Source organism: Triticum aestivum, chromosome 6D, assembly GCF_018294505.1.
Source record: "Triticum aestivum cultivar Chinese Spring chromosome 6D, IWGSC CS RefSeq v2.1, whole genome shotgun sequence".
NCBI classification, from domain to species: domain Eukaryota; kingdom Viridiplantae; phylum Streptophyta; class Magnoliopsida; order Poales; family Poaceae; genus Triticum; species Triticum aestivum.
This window is the reverse complement of record NC_057811.1, coordinates 153,992,976-154,003,702: the sequence shown is the minus strand read 5'-3', so window position 1 is coordinate 154,003,702 and position 10,727 is coordinate 153,992,976.

Here is a 10,727-nt window from a genome sequence, read left to right as displayed (position 1 = left end):
GGGCCAGGGTAATCACGACATAACCTTCCCTAGTTGGAGGCACCGACCAGAGGCCATGTCAATGGACCGAATCAAGGCCTTCCCACAAAGGAAAATGTGGTTGCACTGGGAAAAACTCGATTCAGCGGCACCATGACCTAGTCAACGGTATATTCAAGTTGAGTTATATTCAGGTTCAACTTAAAATTAAAATGACCGGTATCATAGCATGCCATGAAATGCAAAACTACACATGCATCACTTAATAACGAAAATGACCGATGTCATCCATATTCACACTAAGCATAAACATCAACAACTCATATTACTTTGCTGGTTAGGATAACTCACATATTAACCAAAATATTTTGCAGCAAGTTTTATTATTTTCTCATGCAAGAACGTAACTCCGATTAATTTCTCACATGAATAACAAAGATTTTACCACAAACAAATCTAATTTCTTTACCAACCAAGTGAGGTTCAAACATTCTGTAAGTCAAGTAAAATGACTAAACAAGTACTTAACAGAATATTTTCTAGCAAATTTTTATCATTTTATTTATGCAAGAACATAACTTTAAATAATTACTATCATGCATAACAAAAATTATTTCTATCATCACCACAAATAGATCTTAGCTTTGCTTTACCAACTAAGCTAGTTTCCACATTCTGCAAATCAAGCATATTAACTAACAAACACTTAACAGAATAGAAATAACACAATAGTTATTTAAATGCATGGATTAATCATTTCATTAAATTAAGAAAATCATAAATATTGAAATGACACCATGAAAATGTTGTTGTGGCTTGCCTTAGTGCAGATGAGGTTCACAAGCCTTCTGGTGATCCTCAAGACAAGCCTCACCCTCTGAAAATAATTTTAAACACAAAAAGAAAATATCAAGAACACTTCTGAAAATCACCAGAAATTGTAAATAGCTCAGAAAAATCTCATCTTTGGTGAGCTGCTAGATTTCTTTGCAAAGAAAAAGATGCAAAAAGAATCAATTCATTTGGACTTATGGTTGAGGAGTTATGGTTGTTTGAAGTGTTCTATAATTTCAAATGAATTTGAATAAAAATAAACAGACTGGGGGGGACGTCGAAGGTGTAAAGCCCAGGGGCGCCACCACTCGTACCGCTTCGCGCGCGTACAGAGTGGCTGACTAGCGGGCCCCGCTAGTCAGGTGAGAAGGAGGGGGAGAAGGAAACAGAGGGAGTCGCGGCTCCGCCGGAGCTCTCGCCGGCGACGAGGGCTCCTTCGCCAAAACGAGAGGGAGGGATGGCAAGAGGGGGTTGAGGCGCACCTGCCCGTACCCGTAGCATAGCTAGGGGCGGTCGGACGGCATCAGAATCAACCTCGCAAGCAGAGGCAGAACACGGTGGTCGCCGGAGATGAAGAAGACGGCAAGCAGAGGCAACTCCAGGGGCTCCAGAGGGGCGGGACGGCTTCACCGGAGAGGGGCGGAGGCCCTGGAAGGGTCGCCCTGGCCTGGGAGGGGCTGGAGCTACCGCGGCGACCAGAGGGGATCGCCGGTGAGCTCGAGCTCGGGGACGGCGGCCCGCGGCCTGCCCGGCTGGGCTACGGCTTCCTACTCGCTTGTGGGGTGTGTGGGAGTGCTGGATGGTGCTCGAGGAGGCTGGGGCGGCTCCATTTATAGGCGAGTGGCGAGGGGGTTTCGGGCTCCGCCGGTGGACACCTGTCCATGGCGCACGGTGATGAGCGGCGTCAATGAGAGGGGGAGAAGGCGACACAGCTCACACGGCAACTGTTGGTGGACGGAGACGAGCACAGGAACGAGGAGAAGGCGACGAGCACAGTGCGCACTGCACTGTTGGGTTGGCCGGACCGTGCCCGTGCTCGCTGCGGCGAGCTCCGGCGTCGGCGAGCGCCAGAGGGGAGTTAAGAGAGTTGAGACGAAGATGGTGGCGAAGTTTGGCGCGCTACGGCAGTCGGGTAAGCGAGCACACGTGAAACAGAGCGCTCGGCGGCACTCAGAGCGCGTCGACACACATGCCAGCACCCCTGGACGAACGCGGTCACCGCATGGACTATGACATCAGGCCGAGCTAAGCCTAAACTTCATGTCTGGCGTGTTGTTCGTGGTAGTTTGAGATGTTACCACGCTTTGGTTTGGATCCAGGTGCAGTAGAGAAGTTTTTACATGCCAGGTAAGTTTCTGTTAAGTAACTTCGAGAGGTTACTGAGGTCAAATGGCTGGGGGTTAGAGGCTGTGCTTTGGAGGTTAGCCAAGAGTTACTAAAGTGAAAATGCACAAGAAAACCCAGGCACAATGGAGCAAGTAAAATGGTAGTTGCTGTAGAAACCACCATTTCTGTCCAGAACATAAAATATTTTCTGTAGCAAAAATATTCCAAAAAGTGATGAAATATTTTTGCTTAGGAAGGTGCCCTAGGGTTCAAAGAATATTTGTGAATTATCTCAGATTTTTCTAGGCCAAAAAATTAGGGTTGCTTTGGAGCATACTGATCTGGCTAGGGTTTTTGAGAGAAAATGAATATTTTTCATTTTAAGAAAAATATTCCAAGGATTATTTTGGAGTGGATCAGAAGGGGAATGATGATTAGAGAGGGAAATGGAGCACTTGGGTGAAAGCCAAGAGCACCCAAGTGTTTAAGTCCATATGAAAAGATTCAAAAACTCCAAGTTTCAAATTGAATCCAAATAAAAATCAAGCAAATGAGAGAGGGCAAAAACCAGGCTGTCACAAACCTCCCCCACTTAGAATGAATCTCGTCCTCGAGATTCGGTTGCTTGGGAAAACCACTCTGGATAATGTGACTGTAGAAATTCTTCCCGCTCCCAAGTTGATTCTGACTCTGTGTGATGCTCCCACTGAACTTTGTAAAATTTCCTTACTTTACTGCGAGTGACCCTTTCCATCTGATCCAAAATTCGGAACGGTCTCTCTTCATAAGTTCAATCATTTGCCAACTCTACCTCAGCCATAGCAGTCCTTTTCTCAGGCGGGGATATGCATCGTCTCAATTGTGAAACATTAAACACGTTGTGCACGTCTGCCAACTCAGCGGGTAGTTCCAATTGATATGCAACAGTACCCACTCGAGACATAACCGGGAATGGACCAATAAACTTGGGGGCCAACTTTCCACGAGTCTGAAATCTCTTGACTCCTTTCATAGGAGTGACTCGGAGGTATACGTGTTCTCCGGGTTCAAAACTGATCTGTCGGTGCTTTGCATCATAATATCTTTTCTGTCGAGATTTGGCCAATTGCAATCTGTCTCTGATTTCCTTAACTTGTTTCTCAGCTTCCATCATGAGATCTGTTCCAAAGATACGGCTATCTCCAGTTTGAGACCAATTTAAAGGAGTGCGGCACTTATGGCCATACAGAGCTTCATATGGTGACATTTTCAGACTGGTCTGGAAGCTGTTGTTATAGAAAACTCGACATATGGCAAACAGTCTTCCCATTTGGGTCCTTGGGCTAAAGCACAGGCTCGTAGCATATCTTCGAGTATTTGATTTACCCTTTCTATCTGTCCATCTGTCTGAGGATGATAAGCAGCACTATATTTCAGTGATGTCCCCAAGGCTTGATGGAGGCGTGACCAAAAAGTGGAGGTAAACAGGGAACCTCGGTCGGAAGTGATAGTTCGGGGTACTCCATGCAGACTGACTATTCTGGATACATACAGCTGTGCAAGTTGATCTGCCCTGTATCTGGTGCTGATCGGAATGAAGTGAGCGACCTTGGTTAGGGTGTCCACTATGACCCAGATTGCATCATTGCCTCGCTGAGTCTTAGGCAATCCCGTAATGAAATCCATACAAACGTCATCCCATTTCCATTGGGAAACCGGCAGTGGCTGGAGGAGTCCGGTTGGCTTCTGATGCTCTGCCTTCACCCTGTAACATATGTCGCAACAGGCCACAAAATAGGCAATGTCTTTCTTCATTCCATCCCACCAGAATATTTGTCTAAGGTCCTCATACATTTTCGTACCTCCCAGGTGAATGGAATATGAGGATTCGTGTGCTTCTGACAGAATTTTCTTCCTTAAATCCGGTTGATTGGGTACACAAACCCGTCCATGGAATCGGAGGGTACCGAATTTGTCCTTGGAGAAATCTGGGGTCTGTTATGCCATCTGGCCCTTGGCACGTTTTTGCAGCTCGGCGTCAGCTGGTTGGGCCTTGTGGATCTCTACTTCAAGTGTGGGGGTAACTTCCAAAATATTAGCAAGGCCAGCATCCACTATGACCAGGTTGAGCTGAGCGATCTCCTCTTGGAGTTCGGAAGGCAAGGATTTCAATATGACATTTAAGCTGACGGGCTTTCGACTGAGTGCATCAGCAACCACGTTGGTCTTGCCCGGGTGGTAATTTATTCCAAGGTCATAATCCTTGACCAACTCTAGCCATCTTCACTGATGGAGGTTTAAATCTGGCTGAGTAAAGATGTATTTGAGACTTTTGTGGTCGGTAAAAATTTGGCACCTTTTTCCAATGAGGTAGTGTCTCCAAATTTTTAATGCATGAACCACCGCAGCCAATTCCAAATCATGAGTAGGATAATTTCCCTCATGGGGTCGTAGCTGTCGTGATGCATATGCTACTACCTTGTTGTCTTGCATAAGTACGCAACCAATACCTTGCCTGGAGGCGTCACAATACACATCAAAACTGCGATAAATGTCTGGAAGAGTCAATACAGGTGCAGTTGTCAGACGTATCTTTAACTCATTAAAACTTTTCTCACAGTCCTCCGTCCATTCAAACTTCTTATCCTTTTTGAGCAGCTCCGTCATGGGTTTAGCAATCTTCGAAAACCCTTCAATAAAACAACGGTAATATCCAGCCAATCTGAGAAAGCTCCGGATCTGCGTCACGGTCGTGGGCGGCACCCAATCGAGCACATCCTTTACTTTGCTCGGGTCCATGGCTATACCTTCGGCGGATAGTACATGTCCGAGAAACCCAACTTGCTTGAGCCAAAATTCACATTTACTGAATTTGGCGTATAGCTGATGGTCGCGGAGTCGTTGCAGCACTGCTCGGAGGTGATCCTTGTGCTCTTCTTCACCCTTGGAGTAAATGAGGATGTCATCGATGAAGACTACCACGAATTTGTCGAGGAAGTCCATGAATACTTTGTTCATCATATGCATGAAGAAAGCAGGGGCATGGGTGAGACCAAAGGACATCACGGTATATTCATAAAGACCATACCGAGTAGTGAATGCGGTCTTAGGAATATCCTCCTTTTTAATCTTGAGCTGATGATATCCGGTCCGTAAATCGATCTTAGAGAATACTTTATCCCCACTGAGCTGATCAAACAGGTCATCAATCCTTGGCAGCGGATATTTAATTTTTATGGTGACATCATTCAGCTATCGGTAATCTACACACATGCGAAGACTGCCATCCTTTTTATCCACGAAAATAGCAGGTGATCCCCATGGTGAAGAGCAGGGACGAATATATCCTTTCTGGAGCAATTCATCAAGCTGTTTCTTTAGCTCCACTAATTCTGATGAGGGCATTCGGTAGTACTTCTTGTATAACGGTGCAGTTCCGGGCACAAGATCTATTGCAAATTCCAGTTCCCGATCCGGTGGCATGCCTGGCAGTTCTTCTGGAAATACATCAGGGTACTCGCTGACCATAGGAATTAATTCCAATTCAGCCACAGCGGTGCAAACCAATTCTTGCTTGGGTATATTCTTGCGAGCATAGAATTTGGAAGTCTGCCCATTCAGACTGGTCAAGGTGACTTCTCGTGTTGCGCAGTTTATGCAAACTTGATATTTGGTCAACCAATTCATACCCATATAATATCCAACTTTTCAGACTCAATGATGATCAGAGAGGTTGGAAAGTAGACTCCGTTGATATTGATTTCCAGATCACGGCAGACCAGATTGCTCTTGATTATAGATCCCGGGGTTTGTACCAGCATATTTTTGCCCAAAAGCGTACAAGGAAATTGGTTTTGGGCAATAAAACTCCGAGAAATAAAAGAATGAGAAGCCCCAGAGTAAAATAAAATTACGGCAGGTATGTCATTAACAGAAAACATACCAATGACGACTTCTGGCTTCTCTTGGGCTTCATCGGCGGAGATATGATGCACGTGCCCAGTGAAGTTTTGCTGGGTCGGCCATGACTCCATAAAGTTGACTTGTGGCCTGATTAGGGCATTCGCCTTGTTGTTCTTGGGGCACTGTCTGGCATAATGTCCGTTCTGCCCACAATTGAAGCAAGAATTATTGCGCTGACGCTCTGCATGTATTGGGTTGGTCACGACATTCTTGACTTGAGTGGTGGTCTTGTTAACATTCTGCTGCCAATTTGGCTTGTATTCCACCTGAGTCTGCTGCCAGGTACGAGCCTTTTGCACGGGTTGCCCATCCTTCTTTGGCTCAAACTTATGCTTGTGGTCGTTGTTAACAGGCCTATTATCTGATATAAGCTTGTGCTCCCGTTCAGCAATGAAAGCCTTGTTCACCAGAGTTTGGAAATCAGGGAAATCAAGCATACTGAGAGTACACCGGAGTTGTGGGTTTAAGCCTCCAACAAATCTGTCAATCTTCCTTTCTTCAGTGGCCACATCATAAAGAGAGTAACGGGCCAGATGATTGAATTTTTGCAAATATTCAACCACAGACTGATTTCCTTGGACGAGTGCGAGAAATTCACGCTGCTTGGTCTTCATAACTCCAGTAGGGATATGATATTTCCGGAACTGATCCTTAAACTTTTCCCAGGTGATTTCCTCATCAACAGGCCACATGGCTTTTGTATTTTCCCACCATATGGCAGCTGCGCCTTCAAGGTAATGAGTTGCAAATGGAACTTTGTCATTTTCTTCAGTACGAGCAATCTCAAGCTTTTCTCAATGGTGCGCAACCAATCGTTTGCATCCAATGGGTCAACAGTCTGACTGAAAATCTGACAGCTTTGAGTGATGACCGTTCTGATTTCCATTCTGTCCAACCATAGCTTGCACACTTCTCAATATTTCTATCAGATCATTGTTCCTTCTTTCCTCAAACATACGCGGAATTTGCTCGGTGGAGGGTGGATTTGGCGGTGGAGGCGGTGGCGGAACGTACGGTTCGGGAGAATGTCCTGCCTGTTGTGCGGAACGACGAATAGGAGTTCCCTCACGAACATTGCTACTGCTGCCTCCCCGCGTCATCCTATTGTGGATTTTTCCCAAGACAACGCAATCGAGATGAGAAACATCCAAGAATAATTTTGGGGAAAAGCCAGCAACAAATCCCGGAAGAAAACAAAAGAGCGAAGAAAATACGGCGAATAAAGTCCCAACATAATTATACATAGACTCATACATGAAAAATAAACAACATGCCAGGTTCAACTACTCTCATACATGCAACGAAACATCATGACTCGTACGACTACATCCGTACATCATCCGGACGACTGCGAATACTCAAAGATACTACTGCTCTGCTGGTGCTGCGGTGTCCTCCCCTGAAGCGGTCTCGGATCCTGAACTGACGTGGTTAACGGAAACCTCCGGGTTAAAGGTAACACGACGGCGCTGCCTCGAGGGCTCTCCCTTAGGGGCAGGGGTAGGATGAAGCATCGGGGCTACAGGAGTAGTGAGAAGTTAAACCCACTCGGCAAGAGTACTGAGAGGGTTCACGGCCGAGACGCCCGTGCTACTCGGAGGAGTAACCGACAAAATAGGGGAACTAGAACTTGCTGGAATATAAGGGGTAAATCCCAAAGAAGATGGAGTAGTGGCAGATCTAGTAATGACTAAAGCAGTGGCAAAAGCAGTACGGGCACGAGTCAGCTCTCGAGCCAGCTCGTGGATCATAAGATAGCTAGCATTGACATAACGAGCAAGGTGGCTAGCAACACTATCAGACTCCGGATCAATGATAGGGAAACGGACACGGCCATTGTCGTGCAGAGAAGGGTAGTAATAGAAACCTGGGTGGTTCTGCATTCGGACCTCGTTGTAGCGAAGCTCGACAAGGACCTCGAATGCAGCAAACTGGACAGCCTGAGAAGCGGTGGAGGCATAACCGCTCCGAGAAGTACGAGTGTAAGAGCTGGAATCGGAACTAGTGCGTAGAGTGACCACTGCGTGATACTCATACATTGAATCAGCTAGATGCTCCCGGTACACACGATAGATTGGGTCGTCTCCGAGAGGGTACAGCCGACGCCACACGTTGCAAAGGAGGTGCGGTGACGTGTACGGCATCAGCTGCAACTGGCACGAATACGGCACCAGAGCCATCTACACCCACAACCATTAGCAGGTTAGCATAAAAATTTATAAACCAAATGTATGCCATGCAACAACCAGCTAAAATTGCTACCGGCACTCAACTTAAACTCGTATCTAACGTCCAGTTAACAGGTCGCAGTCTAGCGTGGCCTACAGTCAGCGCGGCTCTGATACCAAGCGTTGTGGCACCCCAGCTCAGAGCGACTGGTTTACCATGCATTGCCAGCCCAGAGACCATGTCTTCTGGAAACACACAACATCTTGGTACAGAAAACAACTGCTTTATTGATGCTAGCGGACCAGAGTTTATATTACAACAATTGTCGAGGCCAAGCGGCACGCCCGGTGCGGCTGAACAATATGTACATTATTTAGTGAACATAAAGGGGCCTCGACCATAACAACTACGCGGCAGCGGAATAACGTCGTAGCGGAAGCTCCATATCACAGGGACACCAATGTGGACACGATCTAGACTCGAGCAGCGCTCCTCTCCAACGAGACTTTCCTGAAATCTGGTATGACACGCCAGGTCAGTAGATTGAATGTACTTGCAAGCTCACAACATGCATAATCATAATGACAAACAATATCATGATAATTAACTAATTAATAATAATGCAACACTATATGACCAACATGCTGTGATCATGCTCGAACGTCCCGCGGGACAACTCACCAACCGTGATCATTCTTGGATCACAAACAAACCACCAACGTGGTCTTAACAAGAGTAACTCGTGATCCTTACGGTGATCACAACCACGACCAATATCTGGTCCCGAATACCTCGATGGCCTTTCTGCCATCCTCAACAATGCAAAGTTCGTAGCTTAGTGTGCAAATTTTATTAAACGTTGACTCATGGTGGGACCTACTACGAGGTGTCCGTGACCGTGGACTCGGCTATCGATAGATTATACACTCTGCAGAGGTAGCACACTGTACCCACAACACGGAACCCATGGCCTCGCACTCCCATTCGGGTGGACCAACAGCATTCCGACGAAACCCTTCCATTGCCATGACACTCTCCCGGCCACTTCGACCCAATCCCCAACGGGCTAGTCCTGGGTGGCCCCGTGTCTACCAAAGACACACCGACCACCGTCGTGGCCAAAATGATCCCACTCGGGGACCCGGTACCATAATCTCAACAACGGGCACACAAGGTTATGCCTGCTTATCGGGCCAGGGTAATCATGACATAACCTTCCCTAGTTGGAGGCACCGACCAGAGGCCATGTCAATGGACCGAATCAAGGCCTTCCCACAAAGGCAAATGTGGTTGCACTGGGAAAAACTCGATTCAGCGGCACCATGACCCAGTCAACAGTATATTCAAGTTGAGTTATATTCAGGTTCAACTTAAAATGAAAATGACCGGTGTCATAGCATGCCATGAAATGCAAAACTACACATGCATCACTTAATAACGAAAATGACCGATGTCATCCATATTCACACTAAGCATAAACATCAACAACTCATATTACTTTGCTGGTCAGGATAACTCACATATTAACCAAAATATTTTGCAGCAAGTTTTATTATTTTCTCATGCAAGAACGTAACTCCGATTAATTTCTCACATGAATAACAAAGATTTTACCACAAACAAATCTAATTTCTTTACCAACCAAGTGAGGTTCAAACATTCTGTAAGTCAAGTAAAATGACTAAACAAGTACTTAACAGAATATTTTCTAGCAAATTTTTATCATTTTATTTATGCAAGAACATAACTTTAAATAATTACTAACATGCATAACAAAAATTATTTCTATCATCACCACAAATAGATCTTAGCTTTGCTTTACCAACTAAGCTAGTTTCCACATTCTGCAAATGAAGCATATTAACTAACAAACACTTAACAGAATATAAATAACACAATAGTTATTTAAATGCATGGATTAATCATTTCATTAAATTAAGAAAATCATAAATATTGAAATGACACCATGAAAATGTTGTTGTGGCTTGCCTTAGTGCAGATGAGGTTCACAAGCCTTATGGTGATCCTCAAGACAAGCCTCACCCTCTGAAAATAATTTTAAACACAAAAAGAAAATATCAAGAACACTTTTGAAAATCACCAGAAATTCTAAATAGCTCATAAAAATCTCATCTTTGGTGAGCTGCTAGATTTCTTTGCAAAGAAAAAGATGCAAAAAGAATCAATTCATTTGGACTTATGGTTGAGGAGTTATGGTTGTTTGAAGTGTTCTATAATTTCAAATGAATTTGAATAAAAATAAACAGACTGGGGGGGACGTCGAAGGTGTAAAGCCCAGGGGCGCCACCACTCGTACCGCTTCGCGCGCGTACAGAGTGGCTGACTAGCGGGCCCCGCTAGTCAGGTGAGAAGGAGGGGGAGAAGGAAACAGAGGGAGTCGCGGCTCCGCCGGAGCTCTCGCCGGCGACGAGGGCTCCTTTGCCAAAACGAGAGGGAGGGATGGCAAGAGGGGGTTG